This window comes from Delphinapterus leucas, chromosome 19 (genome assembly GCF_059928025.1).
Source record: "Delphinapterus leucas isolate spDelLeu-1000000601 "Yukka" chromosome 19, BTC_Dleu_Yukka2, whole genome shotgun sequence".
NCBI classification, from domain to species: Eukaryota; Metazoa; Chordata; class Mammalia; order Artiodactyla; family Monodontidae; genus Delphinapterus; species Delphinapterus leucas.
The window spans coordinates 53,313,415-53,333,134 of record NC_143147.1 but is presented as its reverse complement, the minus strand read 5'-3'; positions in this window follow the sequence as shown (position 1 = coordinate 53,333,134).

Genomic DNA, 19,720 nt, shown 5'->3' with positions numbered 1-19,720 from the left:
CATTTTGGGGATACATCTTCAAATTATTTTACTGAGAAGGGAGCAGTAAAGCTTGGTGACCCCTGGCTTGAGCCTTCATCCCCCTTCTGCCCCACCACCAGCCCCACCCCATCCTTCAGGCCTATTCCAGCCATCCTGAGGTTTGTAGAAATCCTGTGAAAAGCTTGCTCCTCTGGCAGCCCTGGGACCCCAAAGAGCCTGACCGGTATCCCCTAACCAGTGGGGTAAACGAGGCTCTGAGGGTGACTACCTGGAATGTGTGGGCACCGTCTGACTCTCCAGGGTCCTCTGCCATGACCCAGGGCCCACGCTTCCCTTAATTTGGGGATCTCCAGGAAGGGTGACCCAGTGATATTCATGTTGGGGTTCCCTGAGCCCAGCAGGGCAAGGAGAGTTCAAAGTCCAGGAACGTGGTCTGGGGCTGGGGCTGCCCTTGGCCCCTGTGCTCTGTCCCGGCCTCCCTTCCCCCACATCTGCCCAGCCTGATGACACGGCCTCACGCACAGGCTCAGCTCAGAGTGCTCCAAGGGACAGGACTCTGCTGGTCATTTCCTTCCTCCCTGATTGGTTCTTTCACCTCCTTCATCATCATCATTGTCACCGTTTATTGCAGACCCTGTGCCTGTATGTGACATACAGGATCCCATTTAATCCTCCCGCCAGTCTTGTGAGATGGAGCTTATTCGTTCCGTTTTGCAGAAAAGGAAACGGAGGCTCGGGGAGGTTACATGACTTGTCCCTAGGGACAAAGGAGGAATTCAAACACAGGTTTGACCAACTCCAAATCCCACCTTTGACTGGAGGCTGGAGAGCCTGAGGGTCCCCACAGACCCTGCCCATCCTCCACCCAGCCTCCGGCTCAGCCTATAGGGTGGGAGAGGGGAGGTTAAGCCCAGAGTAGTGGGGGCGTCAGGGGTACTCAAGCCTTCTGTACTTTGGCAGGAGAAAGCTAAACCCTGGAATCACGCTTTGTGCTTTCACTTTCCTTCTGTCTCTCAGTAAGCATTTCTACTGGAAAACTCCAGACCTGTCTGAGCTGAACTGAAGGAAGAACCTGGATCCAGCCAAGCCTGAAGCTGTAATCCCTTCAGACATGAGGACAAAATATTCCCTTTTTGAGACTGGTTCAGTTCGGATAACTCAAAGCATGGACTTAGGGCACTAGCTAACTTAGGGGACCAACAGAGGAAGAAAGGAAAAGATTTCAGCTTTGATGAACGTATTTAGAATTTTGCAATCAGAAAATCTAAAGAGTCAATGTTAATTTTGGCATACACCACGCACGTATTCCAAAAAATAACACTTCAGAAAATAACATTTGAAACGGAATTACTTTCAGAAGTGAGAAGCACACAATCTTTTCTCTCTAGAGGTCATATTACTTACAACTGAAAAACCCCAGACTGATTTACTCCCTGTGCTCTGGTTTTCTGTAGCTAATGTCCTATTTGAGCCTATGGGATGGACGCTCCTGGAAGGCAGGGGCGAGGACCTCTTACCTTTGTGCTCTCACAGCACCAAGCACAGGGCCAGGCCCACAGAGGTGCTCAGAGATGAATGTTTGAGAACTGCCTGGATGAGGAGTGAACACTCTCACTGTCCCGGCCGTCTCCACTCCAGCCAGGAGCCAGCCCAATGCCCTGAAACCCCCACTTCCTCCCCAGGTACGAACTAAAAGCAGGCAGCCCTGCCCTGAGCTTCCTGCCTGCCACACCCAGCCCGTGGTTCCTGGTGAGCAGGGGCCAAAAGACGGTGATTGCCCTGATTGCGAGAGCTCTACGTCCCCAGGGATACATCTGAAAGACAATGTGAAGCTCAGAGAAACTTCCAGGCACTTTGGCCAGCATCTGGAGGGCAGCCAGTGGTGTCTGGGCCTTTGCTTCTGGAAGCCATCTGCTGGGGGTGGAGACAGGGGCACTGTGCCAAAGACGAGCAGCTCTGGAAACCAGCAACAGGGAGGAGCCTGGTGCCAGGCAGAGGAGGAACCAGAGCAAGAGGCCAGGCCTGGGGGGTCCCTGCTGCTCAGGGGGCTCAGGAAGACCCTCAGTATTCTCCCATCTGCTTCTGGAAGCTTGTCTTTGGGCAGTCATTCTTACTCTGGGTACAATACAGTTCACGAAACCAAGTATCTTAGGGACACTATGTTGTCAATAGACAACAGGGTGAAACAGTGATATATTTGGTGTCCTGTCTGGTGCATTAGTCAGGAGAGGCTATGACATGCTGCGGTAACAAATTCATCTCCAAATCTCAGTGGCTTAACGCAACAGAGGCTTATTTCTTGTACACACAAAGCAGCTGCAGGTAGGACAGCTGTCTTTGTACAACAACCAGTGATCCAGGCTGCTTCCCCCTAGTGGCTCCTCCATTTCAAGCTGTGGCCGCTATAGTCACCACTAAAGGAAAAGAGAGAACAGGAGGGTCAGACACCAGCACCTAATGCCTTGGTCCAGAAATGACACGCATCACTTCCATTCACAGCCTGTTGATCAGAGTTAGTCACTTGGCCCCAACCTGACTGCAAGGAAGGCTGGGAAGTGTGGAGGAGCACACGGCTATTCAGTGAGCATTCAGTGCCTCTGCCTCACTGGGTGTCCCAGGAGACAGAGGCACAGAGGAATAAACAGACTGTGAAGTTGTTTCCTTAGGTTTCAACCCAACTTTTCTATTCGCTAGCTATGTGACCTTGGGAAAGTTCATTTCTCTGAGCTCTGCTTTCCTTGCCTACAAAATGGGGATAAAATAAGAGTCCTTGCCTCATTAGATCATTGGGAAGATCAATAGACAAGTCTTAGTGCTTCGCTATGCCTGGCACATGGTAAGCACTAATAAATGACACTGCTTGGGGGGAATCCCCTGGTAGTCCAGTGGTTAGGACTCAGCACTTTCACTCCCGTGGGCCCAGGTTCAGTCAGGGAATTAAGGTCCCACAAGCCTCGTGGCACGGCCTAAACAAATAAGTAAATAAATGACACTAATTAGTCTCATTTTGTTTAGAAAAATTTGAAGATGCTCAACATATGATGATCGAAAAATATAAAAAATATAGCTGTGGGCTTCCCTGGTGGTGCAGTGGTTGAGAGGCCGCCTGCCGATGCAGGGGACACAGGTTCGTGCCCCGGTCCGGGAAGATCCCACATGCCGCGGAGCGGCTGGGCCCGTGAGCCATGGCCGCTGAGCCTGCGCGTCCGGAGCCTGTGCTCCGCAACGGGAGAAGCCACAACAGTGAGAGGCCCATGTACCAAAAAAAAAATATATATATATATATATATGTATATATATATATATATATATATATATATATATAGCTGAGATGTCATCAAAGCTTGCATCAGGCCTGACACCTCCCTTTCCCCAGCTGGCCCCTTTCTCCGCTCAATCCAGGGTCCCCTTGCTCGCCTTCCCTCCCCTCTAGAAGAGCCTATAAGGACCTACATGGTGTGAGAATTCTGCCCCCTTTCCCAGGGGTACGCATATCTGAAGCCTTAATGTTGGTTGTGGACAGAAAGTCTTGGTCCTCAGTTGAAGGAATTCCAAACCTTAGGAGCAGGTGAGAACGGGGGAGACGCACCCCTAAATGTTGCTCCTGCTCATGTTTATGGCAAACAGGGTCCCCAGACAATGGAAGACTTCAGTGTGGATATTAAAGTCCCTGAAAAGCTTCGTGGAGGAGGCCAGATTTAGGCAAATGTCTTAGAAAGAGGGGGACCTTGGGGTAGCTGAGTGAGGTGGAAAGCAATGTCAGAGACAGAGGAAGCTGTGAGGAGCCCTGCTTGGGGATGGGGTGGGGGACAACCCTTCACATACAAACAGCCCTCTACAGTTTACATAGCAAGGTCACAAGACTGGTTAAAATGCAGTGGGACTCAGTGGCAGGGCCAGCACAATTCAAGCTCTGCCAGTGTCACTTTGTCACCGGGAAACAGCTGCAGAGCCAGGCTCCCTTGCATCTAAATGTGGCCCTAAGACAGATTCCTGCCAATAGAATCAAAGCTTTTGAGAAGTGGTTATGCCTCTTTCCTTCCAACTAGATGGGTGCCAAGGACGACAGCTAGACCATGGGATGGTAGAGCCTCAAATATGCAAAAATCCAGGTCTCTAAATTGCTGCGTGGAAGAAATGCAAACCAGGAACAGTTGCTATAAACTGGTGCACGAGTGAGAAAGAAACATACTATATGTGGGGGGGTTACTTGTTACAGCAACTAGCACTGTCTTAAAGCATGGTAAGTATACCTTTCTTTGAAGGGGGTTTGGGAGCAGTGTGGGGAGTACAGAGGGGTGACAGTCCCCCTCCTCGGCACTGCCACTGTCCCCCCACCAACAGCCCTTTTGCCTTGCAACAGGGCAGCTGCCGTGCCTTACTGTCCTCCCTTCCTCCCCTCCCACGCCCTTCCCCATGAAACAGACAAGATCCAGGATGGGTGGAGTTTGGGCTTGTCCAGTTTTCTCCTCGAAAATCGTTCCTCGGAGCGTGAGTTGGAAGTTTTGGCCCTTGTGAGAGGTCTGGGCAGCTGACTCTGTAACTGGGCGGGACGACATGAAGAAATGGGGCTGGAAAATCCATTGAGGGTGGCAGTCAGTGGGGGCCCTGGAAAAGCCAGCCCAGGAGTTTGGCTATTTTGAGCAGATTAAATCCCAGGTATTTCAGCCTCTCTCTCCTCCCTGCAGGCTGGGCCAGCAAAGGACCAGAGGCTGTGGCAGCTTCTCACAGAGTGGGCAGAATAGGTCACCTATACCACTGACGCCAGCTTACCTGTCCACAGAGGGCCACACTCGTCCCAGGCCATGGTGGCAGCAGCCCCACCAGAGGGCTAGTTGAATGATGTGGCCCAGAAAGTTGGGGAGGAGGGACACGAGAGCACTTTCCCAAGGCCCCTTGGCACTGCCCTGCCTTCCCTTCCCAGAAGGGTGTTAAGGAAGGACATCCCTTCTCAGGAACAGGATAGAGAAAGGAATTCAGTCTTCCACACCATATTGTGCCTCTTTCTCCCTCCCATCACATGGCCACAATATTCTTAACCTTCCTAGACCTTCTACAATTGCCTGTAAATAAATGGCACCTCCCCACTCCCACTTCCCAAACCTAGGATCTCCTGATGGGCTGTCTTTTCTGTCACTGCTCTGGCATTCAGCTCTCCTGCCAACGATAGAAAATGAAGTTTGAAAATATTCCATTTGCAATAACATTTTTTTAAAACAACATGAAATACTGAGGAAAGAAGTTCACAAATTATGTGTAAGACCTCTGCACTGAGGACTACAAAGTATCGCTGAGAGAAATTCCAGGAGACCTAAAGAAATGGAGAGATATGTTCACGGATTGGAAGACTCAATATCATTGTGATGTCAGTTCTCTCCAAAACGATTTTTAGATGCAGCTCAATTTCAATCATAATCCCAGCCCACTCTTTTTTTTTTTTTTTTTTTTTTTTTTTAATGGTACGTGGGCCTCTCACTGCCATGGCCTCTCCCATTGCGGAGCACAGGCTCCGGACGCGCAGGCCCAGTGGCCATGGCTCACGGGCCCAGCCGCTCCGCGGCACGTGGGATCCTCCCGGGCCGGGGCACGAACCCGTGTCCCCTGCATCGGCAGGCGGCCTCTCAACCCCTGCGCCACCAGGGAAGCCCCCAGCAGACTCTTTTGTAGAAATTGACATGTTGATTCTAAAATTTTTATGGAAATGCAAAGGACCCAGAATATCCAAAGCACCTTGAAAAAGAAGAACAAAATGGAGAATGTATCCTACCTGTCATCATGACTTATAAGGCTACAGTAATTGAGATATTGCAGTCATAAGGATAAATGACAATGGAATAGAAGAGAAACCAGAAATAGACCCACAATTAAACAGTCATTTGATTTTTTCATAAAGTCACCAAAGCAGGGACTTCCCTGGTGGCGCAGTGGTTAAGAATCCGCCTGCCAATGTAGGTAACACGGGTTCTAGCCCTGGTCTGGGAAGATCCCACGTGCCACGGAGCAACTAAGCCCGTGTGCCACAACTACTGAGCCTGTGCTCTAGAGCCCACGAACTACAACTACTGAAGCTCACGTGCCACAACTACTGAAGCCTGCGCACCTAGAGCCCCTGCTCCGCAACAAGAGAAGCCACTGCAATGAGAAGCCCACGCACCGCAACGAAGAGTAGCCCCTGCTCACCGCAACTAGAGAAAGCCCACGCACAGCAACGAAGACCCAACACAGCCATAAATAAATAAAAAATAAAATAAATTTATTTTTTAAAATAAATAAAGACACCAAAGCAATCCAAAGGGAAAAGGGAAGTCTTTTCAATGAATAGTGTTAGAACAACTGAAAATTCATATAGAAAAAAATAAACTTCATTCCCTCCCTCACAAAAGTTGATTTGAGATGAATCACAGACCTCAGTCAAAAGCTGAAATTCTAGAAGAAAATGTAGGAGAATATCTTTGGGACTTGGAGGCAAAGTATCTTAAAATAGATCATAGAATGAAATAACTATTTTTAAAAAGATTGAAAAATTAGACTTCATAAAAATTTTAAAATTCTGCTCATCAAAATACACTATTAGGTGGGGCTTTCCTGGTGGCACAGTGGTTAAGAATCCGCCTGCCAATGCAGGGACCAGGGTTTTGATCCCTCATCCGGGAAGATCCCACATGCCACAGAGCAACTAAGCCTGTGCGCCACAACTACCGAGACTGCGCTCTAGAGCCCACGAGCCACAACTACTGAGCCCACACACCACAACTACTGAAGCCCGCGCACCTACTGCCTGTGCTCCACAACAAGAGAAGCCACTGCAATTAGAAGCCCACGCACCACGATGAAGAGTAGCCTCCGCTCACCGCAACTAAAGAAAGTCCGCACGCAGCAATGAAGATCCAACACAGCCAAAAATAAATAAATAAAATAATAAATAAATTTATTTTAAAAATACACTATTAAGTGTAGTATAGACAAACCTTAGGTTGTGAGAAAATATTTGCAAAATATATCTGACAGGGACTTCCCTGGTGGCTTAGTGGTTAAGAATCCGTCTGCCAATGCAAGGGACACGGGTTCGAGCCCTGGTCCAGGAAGATCCCGCATGCTGTGGAGCAACTAAGCCTGTGTGCCACAACTACTGAGCCTGAGCGCCACAACTACTGAGCCTGCATGCCTAGAGCCCGTGCTCCACAGCAAGAGAAGCTACCACAATGAGAAGCCCACGCACTGCAACGAAGAGTAGCCCCAGCTCGCCGCAACTAAAAAAGCCTGTGTGCAGCAACGAAGACCCAACGCAGCCAAAAATAAATAAATAAATTTAAAATATATATCTGACAAAGGACTTGTATGCAGAATATATAAAGAATCCCTACAACTCAATAATAATAAATAAGAAGAACCCAATGTTTTAAATAGACAAAAGATTTAAATAAAAATTTCACAAAGGAAAATATACAGATGGCCAAGAAGCACATGAAAAACTGCTTAACATCATTAATCATCAGGAAAATACAAAATAAAACCCACAACAAGACACCAATATACACCTACCAGAACAACTAAAATTAAAGACTGACAACATCAAATGTTGGCAAAGATGTGGAGCAATCAGAACTCTCATACCTTATTGGTAAGAACGTAAAATGGTACAACCACTTTGGATAAAGATCTGGTAGTTTCTTAAAACAAAAGCTACCTATGATCCAGCAATTCCACTTCTAACTATTTACCTAAGAGAAAGGACAGTATATGTCCTCAAAAAGACTCATACAAGAATGTTCATAGCCACTTTATTCATAATCTCTAAAAACTAGAAACAGCTCCAGTGACTATCAACAGAAGAATAAATAATTCTTCTGGTATAATCATACAATGGGACATTACTTAGCAATAAAAAGGAATTAACTACCAATACATGCAACATCATGAATGAATCGCCCATTATGCCAAGAGAAAAAAATTAGACACAGAAGAGTACATGTAGTATGATTTGATTTCTATGAAGTCCTAGAACAGGCAAAACTAATCTATGGTGAAAATATCGGAATAGTGGCTGCCTGGGTCGGGGGAGGAAGGGACTGACTAGGAAGGAGCATGGGGGACCTCCTGAGGTGATGGTAATGTACTATATCTTGATGGAGGTTTGAATTATATAGGTACAGGCACCTGTCAAAATTCACGTAATGTATAATTAAGATCCGTGCCTTTCTTGTATGTAAATTGTACCTGAACAAGATGAACAAATATTGAACTTTAGTTAATTATATACCTCCTGAAGTGTTTAGGGGTAAAATATGTTAATGTCTGCAATTTTCTTTGAAATGGTTCAAAAATTCTTTTTGTTTTTTGTTTTTGTTTTTGTTTTGCCACACTGTGTGGCTTACAGGATCTTAGTTCCCTGACCAGGGATTGAACCCAGGCCTTTGGCAGTGAAAGCACTAACCACTGGACCTCCAGGGAATTCCCTCAAAGATTTTTTTTGAAATGGAGGTATAGGTGAATGGATGGGTGGGTAGGTGGATGGATGGATGGATGGGGAAAGAAAGAGAGATGCATAGACATGTATTTAAGCAGAACAAAATCTTAACTGTAGAACCTCAGTGGTAGGTATGTGAGTGCTCAAATGCAATTCTTTTTTAAATTTTCTGTACGTTTGAAATTTTTCATAATAAAACGTTTTGGAAAAAAGGGCAAAACAAGCAAATCTTCATCAACACAGCCTGGACTAATTCCTCTCCTTCTATGAGACCATTGAGACTATCCCGTCAGGTCCCACACCCTTGTTCACATCACACGCTGCAAGTCATTGTTGATCCATCATCACTCAGACGCTCATTCCACGCTACCCAATACCCCTCCTCCCCTTTCCAAAACCTCCCCCGGGCTCTCTGGAACTCCCACTCTACCTCTTCTGGAAGTTTCCCCTACCTCCTGGCCCTAATGGAAACCAAGCTCTCCCCGAGACACTGCCTCCTGCTCAAGAGGAAGCTATTTTTTTCTCTCATATTCCAAGTACCTTAGAGCCGGGGGTGGGGCAGGTGTTTGTCTTACTCCCCACAGCTCCTTCAAAGTCATTTCTCTTCCTTCCTCCCTTAAAAACTCTAGTTCCGGGCTTCCCTGGTGGCGCAGTGGTTGAGAGTCCGCCTGCCGATGCAGGGGACACGGGTTCGTGCCCCGGTCCGGGAAGATCCCACATGCCGAGGAGCGGCTGGACCCATGAGCCATGGCCGCTGAGCCTGCGCGTCCGGAGCCCGTGCTCCGCAACGGGAGAGGCCACAACAGTGAGAGGTCCGTATACCACAAAAAAAAAAAAAAAAAAAAAAAAAAAACCCTCTAGTTCCTTCGAAGTCTGCACCAACTGGCTAAACCTCTGTGCCTCTCCCCAGTGCGTCCACCTGCATCCTGACCAACCTCCTAATTCACTGGGAACTTTCGCTCCAGGCACGGTCCACGCGTCACTCCCACACCCCGTCGATATTCTTGTGACCTCGCCGTCCACAGGGATGACTTTTCAAGACGCTGGCCTCTCAGTTACTTGACCTCCGCACCTCCAAAGCTATTTGCCTTCACACCATCTCAGCCACCCATTGCCCTAGAACATGCTAGACTTTGTCCCACCCTCAGGTAACATCCCCCTTCCCTCCAGCTCTCTCTCTCACTGCACCAGTGCTCCAACATCTCCGATCCAATCACCCCAACATTTTTCCCCACAGCCTCCTTTCTTATTTCCTTCCTTTCTTCCCACCAAAATATCCCGTCTCCTTTTCCTGCTTTAGTTTTCCCTGTAGCATTTACTACCTTCGAACATCAATAAAACCTACTTATTCATTTTATTAGTTGACTCCACCCAGGAGAATGTATGCTCCATGAGGTGGTGTTGTCTGTTTAATCACTGCTGTAACCTAGAACAGTGCTATGGCATGCAGTAGGTGCTCAGTAAATGCTTGTAAAAAGAAAGGAAAAAATAAAGAAATAAAGAGGGCCAAGGGGGAGACAGCTTCAATTAGAAAATAGAAGCAATCCCTCAGGAGCACCCTCACCTTCCCATGTCCCCATCCGTACCATGTTCTCCTACTCCTCGTGACAAGTGGAAGAGGGTCCCTGCTCCTCTCCAAGCCCATTCGCTCCACATGGGCTCTAGATGCCGTCTCTTCTCACCTTCTCAAGAACCGGACTCCTGAGCTGTTCTACCCCCTCTGCCACCTGTAAATTCTCCTTCTGAATGAGATTATTTCACTTGCCTCTACTGTCACCCATCTTTTCAAATTCATCCCTTGACCTCATATGCACATCCAACTACTGTGCCGTTCATCTCTTTGCTCCTTCTGCCTCAGTCCCCATTCATTCTCAACCCGCTTCAGCAGCCATCTCAGCCCAGGAAGTGAAGCTTGGGATGGGAAATCATGTGCCAGGACAAAACGGGAAAACATAAAAGAGCCTGGGTTCCCAGTGACGCTGAGGAAAGACGGTACCAACCCTGGACTACCCACCTCCAGGCTTCTTTTTTTTTTTTTTTTTTTGGCTGTGTTGGGTCTTCATTGCTGCACGCGGGCTTTCTCTAGTAGCGGCGAGCGGGGGCTACTCTTCGTTGCAGTGCGCGGGCTTCTCATTGCGGTGGCTTCTCTTGTTGCGGAGCACGGGCTCTAGGCACGCGGGCTTCAGTAGTTGCAGCACGCAACCTCAGTAGCTGTGGCTCACGGGCTTAGTTTCTCCGCAGCATGTGGGATCTGCCCGGACCAGGGCTCGAACCCATGTCCCCTGCACTGGCAGGCGGATTCTTAACCACTGCGCCACCAGGGAAGTCCCTCCAGGCTTCTATTTAGTGTGAGTGAAATAAATTCTGTCTTGTTTAAGCCATTGGTATTTTGGGTTTTTATCTTGTATCAACGAAGTGAATCCTAAATGACAGGTATTATCTCTCCTGTGATTCTGCGAAAAAATAGAAGGCAATGGCTATATTTCTTTTCTTCAAAGTGCTTTGCAGAACATAGATTCTAAATAAATGCTTCTTGGGGTAAATGAGATCTGGAAAATTAGGCAGAGGCATCAAAACAGAGGACCACGTGGAGCACCAGCCTAGGATTTGCAACCTCTGCTAGGTCCACAAGTTTGTGGTCAAGGAGGGGTTGAGCGAGGCAGGGGAAAACATACTGAGGAAGTGAGAGAGGCTGAAGGTAATGAATGATTCATACTTGGTTTCGTTCTGTTTGTGCCTAAGCTGATGAACTTTATCAGTCAGAGGGTACGATGAAGTTCCACTTCTAGGTTTCTTTTCTTTCTGTAACAGTTTTATTGAGATTTAATTCGCATACCGTACTCTTCACGCATTTAGAGTGTACAACTCAGTGGATTTCAGTATATTCACAGACTTGTGCAACCATCACCACAGTCAATTTTAGAACATCTTCATCACCTCAAAAAGAAACCCCATACCCTTTAGCAGTTGTTCCCCATTCCTCCACCCCACCCCAACCCTAAGCAACAACGAATCTATTTTCTGTCTCTATAGATTTGCTTATTCTGGAAATTTCATGTAAATGGGATCATACAATATGTGACATTTTGTGTCTGGCTCCCTTCCCTTAGCATAATGTTTTCAAGGTGCATCCATCTTGTAGCATCCATCAGTACTTCGTTCCTTTTTATTGCTGAATAATATTCCATTGTAAAGTCCATTGCATGGATATGCCACATTTTATTTATCCATTCATTAGTTGACGGACATTGGGTTGTTTCCACTTTGGGGTTATTATGAATAATACTTCTATGAACACTCATTCGAGTTTTTGTGTGAATGTATGTTTTTAATTCTCTCGGGTACATACCTAGAAGTGGAATTGCTGGATCGTATGGTAACCCTGTGTTTAGCCTTTTGAGGGACTCACCCCTCTGGCCTACAGCTGCTTGTGCTGGTACTGCCCCCAGTCAGAGGTCTGTCGGGGCCTCCACTAGGGTTAGATGAGTTTTCAGTTGTTTTCCAAAGTGTCTGCACCACCTATGTTCCCACCAGAAGTGTATTTCTCCACACCCTCACCAATAGTTGTTATTATCTATTGTTGTTGTTGTTAGCATCCTAATGGGTGAGAAGTAGCATCTCATTATGGCTTTGATTTGCATTTATTTCCCTTAAGACTATGATGTGAGCAGATTTTCATGTGTTTACTGACCATTTGTATATCTTTTGGGGGGAAATGTCTATTCAGATCCTTTGCCTATTTTTTTCTCCCATTCTATGGGTTGTCTTTCACTTTCTTGATGGTATCCTTTAAAGCACAAAAGTTTTTAATTTTGATGAAGTCCAATTTATCTATTTTTTTCTTTTGTTGCTCGTGCTTTTGTGCCATATTTAAGAAACCAGTGCCTAAGCTGGGGTCATGAAGATTTATCCCTGTACTATGTTCTAAGAGTTTTACAGTTTTAGCTCTTACATTTAGGCCTTTGATCCATTTTTAGTTCATTCTTATATATTGTGTGAGGTAGGGATCCAACTTCATTCTTTTATATGTGGATATCCATTTGTTCCAGCACCACTTATTGAAATTCTTTCCCCATTGAATTGCTTTATCCATGCCAAAAATCAATTGACCATAAATGTGAGGGTTTATTTCTGGACTCTCGATTCTATTCCATTGATCTCTATATCTATCTTTATGCCGGTACCACACTGTCTTTATTATGTAGCTTTGTAGTAAGTTTTGAAATTCGGAAGGGCAAGTTCTTCAGCATTGTTCTTTTTCTAAATAGTTTTGACTTCGGAATACCTTGAATATTCATATGAATTTTAGACTCAATTTCTGGAAATAAGACAGGTGAGACTTCAATAAGAACTGCATTGAATCTAAAAAATAAATTTATCATCTCAACAGTATTAAGTCTTCTAATCCACAAATATGGGATATCTTTTCGTTTATTAAAGAAGCTAGATCTTCTTTAACATCTTTCAGCAATGTTTTGTAGTTTTCAGGAGTATAAAGTTTCACTTCTTTTGTTAAATTTATTCCTAAGTATTTTATTCTTTTTTATGCTATTGTAAATGGAATTATTTTCTTTATTTTCCCATTGTTCATTACAAGTGTATAGAAGTACAACTGATTTTTGTATTCTGAAATCTTTTTATACTTGCTTATTAGTTCTAATAGTTATTTAGTGGATTCCTTAGGATTTTCTATATAAAAGATCATGGTATCTGAGAATATAGATATTTTACTCCTTCTTTTCCAATATGGATGCCTTTTATTTCATTTTCTTCCCTAATTGCCCTGGCTAGAACCTCCAATTCTATGGGGTTTTTTTTTTTTTTCAAATATAGTTAATTTATCTATTTCTTTTATTTATTGATTTTATTTTTGGCTGCGCTGGGTCTTTGTTGCTGCGTGAGGGCTTTCTCTAGTTGCGGCTGGTGGGGTCTACTCTTCATTGCAGTGCGCAGGCTTCTCATTGCGGTGGCTTCTCTTGTTGCGGAGCACGGGCTCTAGGCGCACGAGCTTCAGTAGTTGCAGCACGCAGCCCCAGTAGTTGTGACTCTAGGGTTTAGTTGCTCTGTGGCATGTGGGATCCTCCCAGACCAGGGCTCAAACCCCTGTCCCCTGTATTGACAGGCTATTCTTAACCACTGCGCCACCAGGTAAGTACCTCTCTGGGGGTTTTAAACAGCTTTATTGAGGTATAATTGATGTACAAAAAGCGGCAGGTATTTAATGCATACAATTTGGACACATTTGATGAATTCCATACACCCATGAAACCATCACTACAGTCAAGGTAATAAATCTCCAAAAAGTTCCCTCTTGTCCCTTTGTTTTGTCTTGTTTTTTGTGGTAAGGACACTGAACATGAAAGAAATCTACCTTCTTAACAAAGATTTTAAGTGCACAATACAGTATTGTTAACTGTAGGCACCACGTTGTACAGCAGATCTCTAGAAATTAGTCATCTTGCATAACTGAAACTTTATGCTCATTGAACAACAGCTCCCTATTTTCCCCTCCCTCAGCCCCCTAGCAACCACCATTCTACACTTTGCTGAGAACAGTATTGAATAGAAAAGGCAAGAGTGATCATCCTTGTTTTGTTCCTAATCTTAGAGGGGAACCATTCAGTCTTTCACCGTTAAAAAACCTACTGTGGGGTTTTCGTAGGTGCCTTTTATCAAGTTGAGGAAGTTCTTTACTATTCCTAGCTTGAGTGTTTTTTATCACGAAGAGGTGTTGGATTTTTTCAAATGCTTTTTCTGTATGCTTTGAGATAATCATATGGTTTAGGTCTTTAATTCTGTTGATGTGATATATTATAAATAGATTTGGGGATGTTCAACCAACCTTGCACTTCTGGGGTAAATCCCACTTGGTCATGGTGTGTAATCCTTTTGATACATTGCTGGATTTGGTTTGCTAGTATTTGGTTGAGGATTTTTTCATGTATATTCATGATATATATTGGTCTGCAGTTTTCTCTTCTTGTGGTGTCTTTGCCTGGTTTTGTTATTAGGGCAATACTAGCCTCATAGAATGAGTTGGAAGTGTCTATGTTTCTTTTTCACTCATGTTTTGGTCAAGCTTATCTCTTGATCTTTACAACATTCTGAGAAAAAAGCCAAGGCCTGGGAAGGTTTATCTGGGGTTCTCAAGTTGAGCGTGCATCACGATCAACTGGGAGCTTGTTCAAAGCAGGTTCCTGGGTCCTGGCTCCATACACTCTTGACTCAGAAATTTGCAGCGAGACTGGTGACCCTGTATTTCTAACAAGCGCTCCCCAAGAGATTCTGAGATGTCTGTCTCATTTCACTTTAAAAAACATTGGTAGACTTGCCCAAGCTGACCCAGTTAAGTAGCCTCAGAGGATGGCCTAAGTAAGTATTGTTTCTTCATATAGGAGTCTCAGAGGCTTCAGTGTGTTCATGTCCCTCATGAATATCTAAAGGGGAAGCTAAACTAAGCACTGTTTCCCAGACTTATTTGTCCACAAAATCTTTTATCTGTGGAAGACTGATGTTCCACAGAGCATACTCTGGGAAACACTGCCCCCAGAATTATTCAAACGTCCCTCTGAACTTTCACAGGGCTTTGCTCTAAGCACTCACCCCTTTGGCCTGCAGCTGCTTGTATATGTGTGGCTGTGTCAGACATCTGTCCAGGCCTCAGTTAGGGTTGGATAAGTTAGGCATTTGCCTCAAGAGCAAAATTTCAGGAAGTGCCAAGGAACTCAATTATCAAGATAAATTATTATTTGGAGGATGGGTCAACCAGATAGCCCATCAGGCAGCCAGTGGGATAAAGGAGGGTATAATAGTGTAAAGGGAGCTTAATGATTACTGTGTGGGGGACCAAGAACCATGGTCTGTCCAGGCGGGGTCAAGCCCTGGAGCAGCGGGATGGTTGAGCCAGGTCTGTTGTTTGTCTCCCCCATGGACTGGGACCCTCTCCAGAGTAGGGGCGGGTCTTTCTCACCTCTGAACCCCCAGTCTGAATCCACAGTGCCTGGAGCACAGACTGGTTCCACGCCCTCATGGGAATAATGCCACATTTTCTTACCTCCCAACTCCTACTTGAACCTCAAACCCAGTGCTGGACACAAGGAGACTCAGCCAATTCATATTTTGAAGTGATTGAATGGATTTCCTCTAGAAAGCTTCCCCCAGAGTATCTGAGCCGTCTGCATGATGGCGCCTTGCTTTGGATGTGCTCCCAAATCTGAATTGGGAAGAGGGGGGCTGGGTGCCAGAGAATTTCTGGGAAAAGTCTGTCCTTTCCCAAATACCCTTCCTCTCTGTGTCCAACAGCGCTTGACCTCAAATGTGAAAGCTCTAACATTCATAAAAGTTGGGCTGATTGGGCTGCCGCTAGATGTTTGTGATTTGTGCAGTCATCATGGCCTGATTGGGCTCTGTGACTAGGAGGCCCTCAGCCCTGACCTTGGAAAAAAATCTGAAAGCCAAGAGTGGTTGCCCAGGGGTGCCTTCCTGGGCCCACCCTTCAGGCTGGTTCCAGGGCATTTCCGTGCCTCAATCCTACCCATTCTTTGCCTCATTAAAACTGCTTTAGGGCCTTCTCTGGTGGCGCAGTAGTTAAGAATCTGCCTGCCAATGCAGGAGACACGGGCTTGAGGCCTGGTCTGGGAAGATCCCACATGCCGCGGAGCAGCTAAGCCCATGCGCCACAACTACTGAGCCTGCGCTCTAGAGCCCGCAAGCCACAACTACTGAAGCCCGTGTGCCACAACTACTGAAGCCCGCGCACCTAGAGCCCACGCAGCAGCCCCCACAATGTGAAGCCCCTACACCACAACGAGCAGCAGCCCCCGCTAGCTGCAACTAGAGAAAAGCCCACGCGCAGCAACGAAGACCCAACGCAAGTAAAAATTAATTAATTTTTTAAAAAGCAAAAAGCTGCTTTATAGGCCTAAAATCTCATCAATTAATTGGACAACAAGGAATAAGAACAGGGTTCCCTTTAAATAACTTGTGTAAAAATTATTACAGTGGCTCCATGTTGACCTGCTCAAGAGAGGAAACATGTTCACTCTCTTAGGCAACATCTAACTGTAAATAAGCCTCCAGCTGGTTCTAGAAGATTCTCGTCTATGCCATAAAAAGCTGATTCCCCATGACCTCTACTTATCAACACCTCATAAGTTTACTATGGGTTGCTTCATAACCTCAAGGGTACAGTGATGTCTTCTGGGAACTAAGCTTTATAGTAACTCTACTGTGTTAAATAAGCTTCAGGGAGGCTTCCCTGGTGGTGCAGTGGTTGGGAGTCCTCCTGCGAATGCAGGGAACACGGGTTCAAGCCCTGGTCCAGGAAGATCCCACATGCCGCGGAGCAACTAAGCCTGTGAGCCACAACTGCTGAGCCCATGTGCCACAACTACTGAAGCCCACGTGCCTAGAGCCCGTGCTCCACAAGAAGAGAAGCCACCACAATGAGAAGCCTGTGCACTGTGATGAAGAATAGCCCCCGCTCGACGCAACTAGAGAAAGCCCATGTGCAGCAACGAAGACCCAACGCAGGCAAAAGTAAATAAATTTTAAAAATAAAATAAAATAAGAAATAAAAATAATAAATAAATAAAAATTTCAGGAAGCAGGGCAAGCTAGAGTCCAGGGAATCTGTGTGGATGAGCAGGGTTTAGGATGGCTGGAAAGCTGGTTCTTAGGGATTGTGGAATTGGCCCTGGCTCTAGGATGATGGCTTTCAAAGGAATGTCATCTCAGAGAGGAGTTACTGAGACCCAGGCTGGGGGAAAGGGGTGACTTGTCTATATTTACATGGTGGCAAAGCTGAGGTTAAGACGTGGGTCTCCAGACACCAGACCCTCTCTCTCCTTTCCCTTCCAACTCCCAGGGCCCAGCCGCTCTGCTCTAACCCCCTTCCTGCTAAGAAAGCAGAAAAGAATCTGACAGCTGGCTGAGAGCATGTGTAGGAAAGAAATTCAGCCATTTTCTCTCCTCAATTCGTCCTCTGCATTTTAAGCCATTACTTTTTATTGTGCCATGAAAGTCTTTGCGCTGTGACAAATGAACTTCGGCAGGTGGGAAGAAGGCAGTGTAGAGGTAGGAGGCCACCGAAGTCACACGTGGGGTATGGCAGCAGGTCTCACCCTTGGCTGCGTGGTAGAATCACCTGGGGCCATTGCAAAAGTCCCAATGTCCAGGCCACGCCCCAGATCAATTACATCAGAATTCTCTGGAGCTGAGCTCAGGCATTAGGATTTTTTTTAAACTCCCCTTTGATTCCAACATATAGCCAAGTTTGGGAACCACAGCAGTAACGCCATTCTAAATCAGATGAAGCCAACGTCGGAGTGGAACAGCTGTGGTGGATGTTCACCATTGATGTAGACATAGTCAGTGGGTCCTGGGCCCTCACCCTCACCCACCCCTGTTTCCAGAGAGAATCCCCATCATAGCAGCCTGCTCCGCTTGCATTTGTTCAGTGCGTGCTCTGCCCCAACAGGCGTTCTGCTAAGTGCTTTATGGGCGTTGCCTCACTTTCCCCACAGTTGCCCGGTGATCCAGATGCAATTATTACCCACACTTTGAAGATGACAAGCCTGAGGCTGGCTGAGACGGCACACGAACCCAAGTCTGTGTGACTCCTAAGCTTATCTTCCCATAAATAGTTGTTGAAGTCATTATTCTATGGATTAATACTGTATGCTTAGACATAATAATGGCGTCAAGAAATATTTCCCGTGTGCCTCTTGGGGGCTGGGCACTGAGCTAGCACTGGGCGTAGAGTGGCGTGCGGCACCGAACAAGTCCTGGCCCTCGGGGAGCTTACGGGCCAGCGGGGCAGATGCCCTCAATTTAAAGACTCCACGCCAACACTCATGCCCATAAACGGGTCATTCCAGATGCTGAAGGCTGTGAAGAAGGCCACCGGGAGGCTGGAACGGGGAGTAATGATGGGCCTGTGTCAACCGGAGGGACAGGAACTGAGATGTGGAGAAGGGACCAGCTGGTTCCAGCGGGCAGGGGGCATGGTCCTGCTGGGCTGGGGCAGGGTACAAGCCAGAGGGGCCCCTCAGGGTTTCAGGTAGAACAGTGGCAGGATCAGATCTGGGCCATTAAGAGACCACCCCCAGCAAATGGATTCCCCTTCCATTTCAAAACCAATTAGCTGGGTGACCTGTCCTCCCCACCCCTACCCTCTGCCTCCTCTGGCAAAGGAGGGGCAAGACCAGTGGCACCTCAGGCCACCAAGCCACGGAGTCCACGGGTAAAGGGCTGAGGAGCACATTTGTCATCCGGCCCCAGCTCAGATTCTTAGGAAATACCAAAATAACGAGAGACCAACGTGGCCTAATTCAGCTAGAAGAGCTGGGAGGCTTTAATTAGAAACATCACAGAAATAAAAACCTTAATCCAAACCAGCCCCACCAGATGGAAATTCAGTCTCTCTTTCAAGGTCTTTAAAAAGAGTTTGCTTTACACTACACAGTGATCAGTTTTTATACTTAAACAATATTTATGAGCTGGGAATTCTTCTTCATCCTGGGGCTAAGACTTCTTTACTGAAATCTAACATGAATACCAGCTTTTCAATATATTTCTATTTGTGAAATTATGTATATTTGAAGATAAGAAATTATTGTCCAATAAAAAGTTAAAAAATTAAAGATGACTCTGGAGCTGTAACATAAAATAGTGGCCGTTTGGGCTTCCCTGGTGGCACAGTGGTTGAGAGTCCGCCTGCCAATGCAGGCGACGCGGGTTCGTGCCCTGGTTCAGGAACATCCCACGTGCCGCGGAGCGGCTGGGCCCGTGAGCCATGGCCGCTGAGCCTGCGCGTCCGGAGCCTGTGCTCCGCAACGGGAGAGGCCACAACAGTGAGAGGCCCGCGTACCGGGAAAAAAAAAAAAAAAAAAAGTGGCCGTTCTCTTAAGCCACTTTCTCCCCTGGGTTCTGTATCCAGTAGGTGCCTAACTATGTTGCTACTAAGGACACAGTGCGTGAAGAGCAGCGGGAGCACAGAAAGGAGGGGGAGGGGGTGCGTCTGCAGCAGCACAGCAAGAAGCTGACCCTGGCCCAGGCCCCGAGCAGGGCAAAGACAAAAGTCCAGATCCTCAGGGACCCCATGGGGGACAGCAAGAGACATGGCACATCTATGAACCCCCTGTCAACACATCCCAGCAAGGTCCTGAGCCCTTCCACAGTCACTCCAATCCTTGACACCTCCTTGGTCACAAGAACCAACACACAAACATACACACACTGGTTGCCGTGAACACCCTGGGGTGTCAGGTT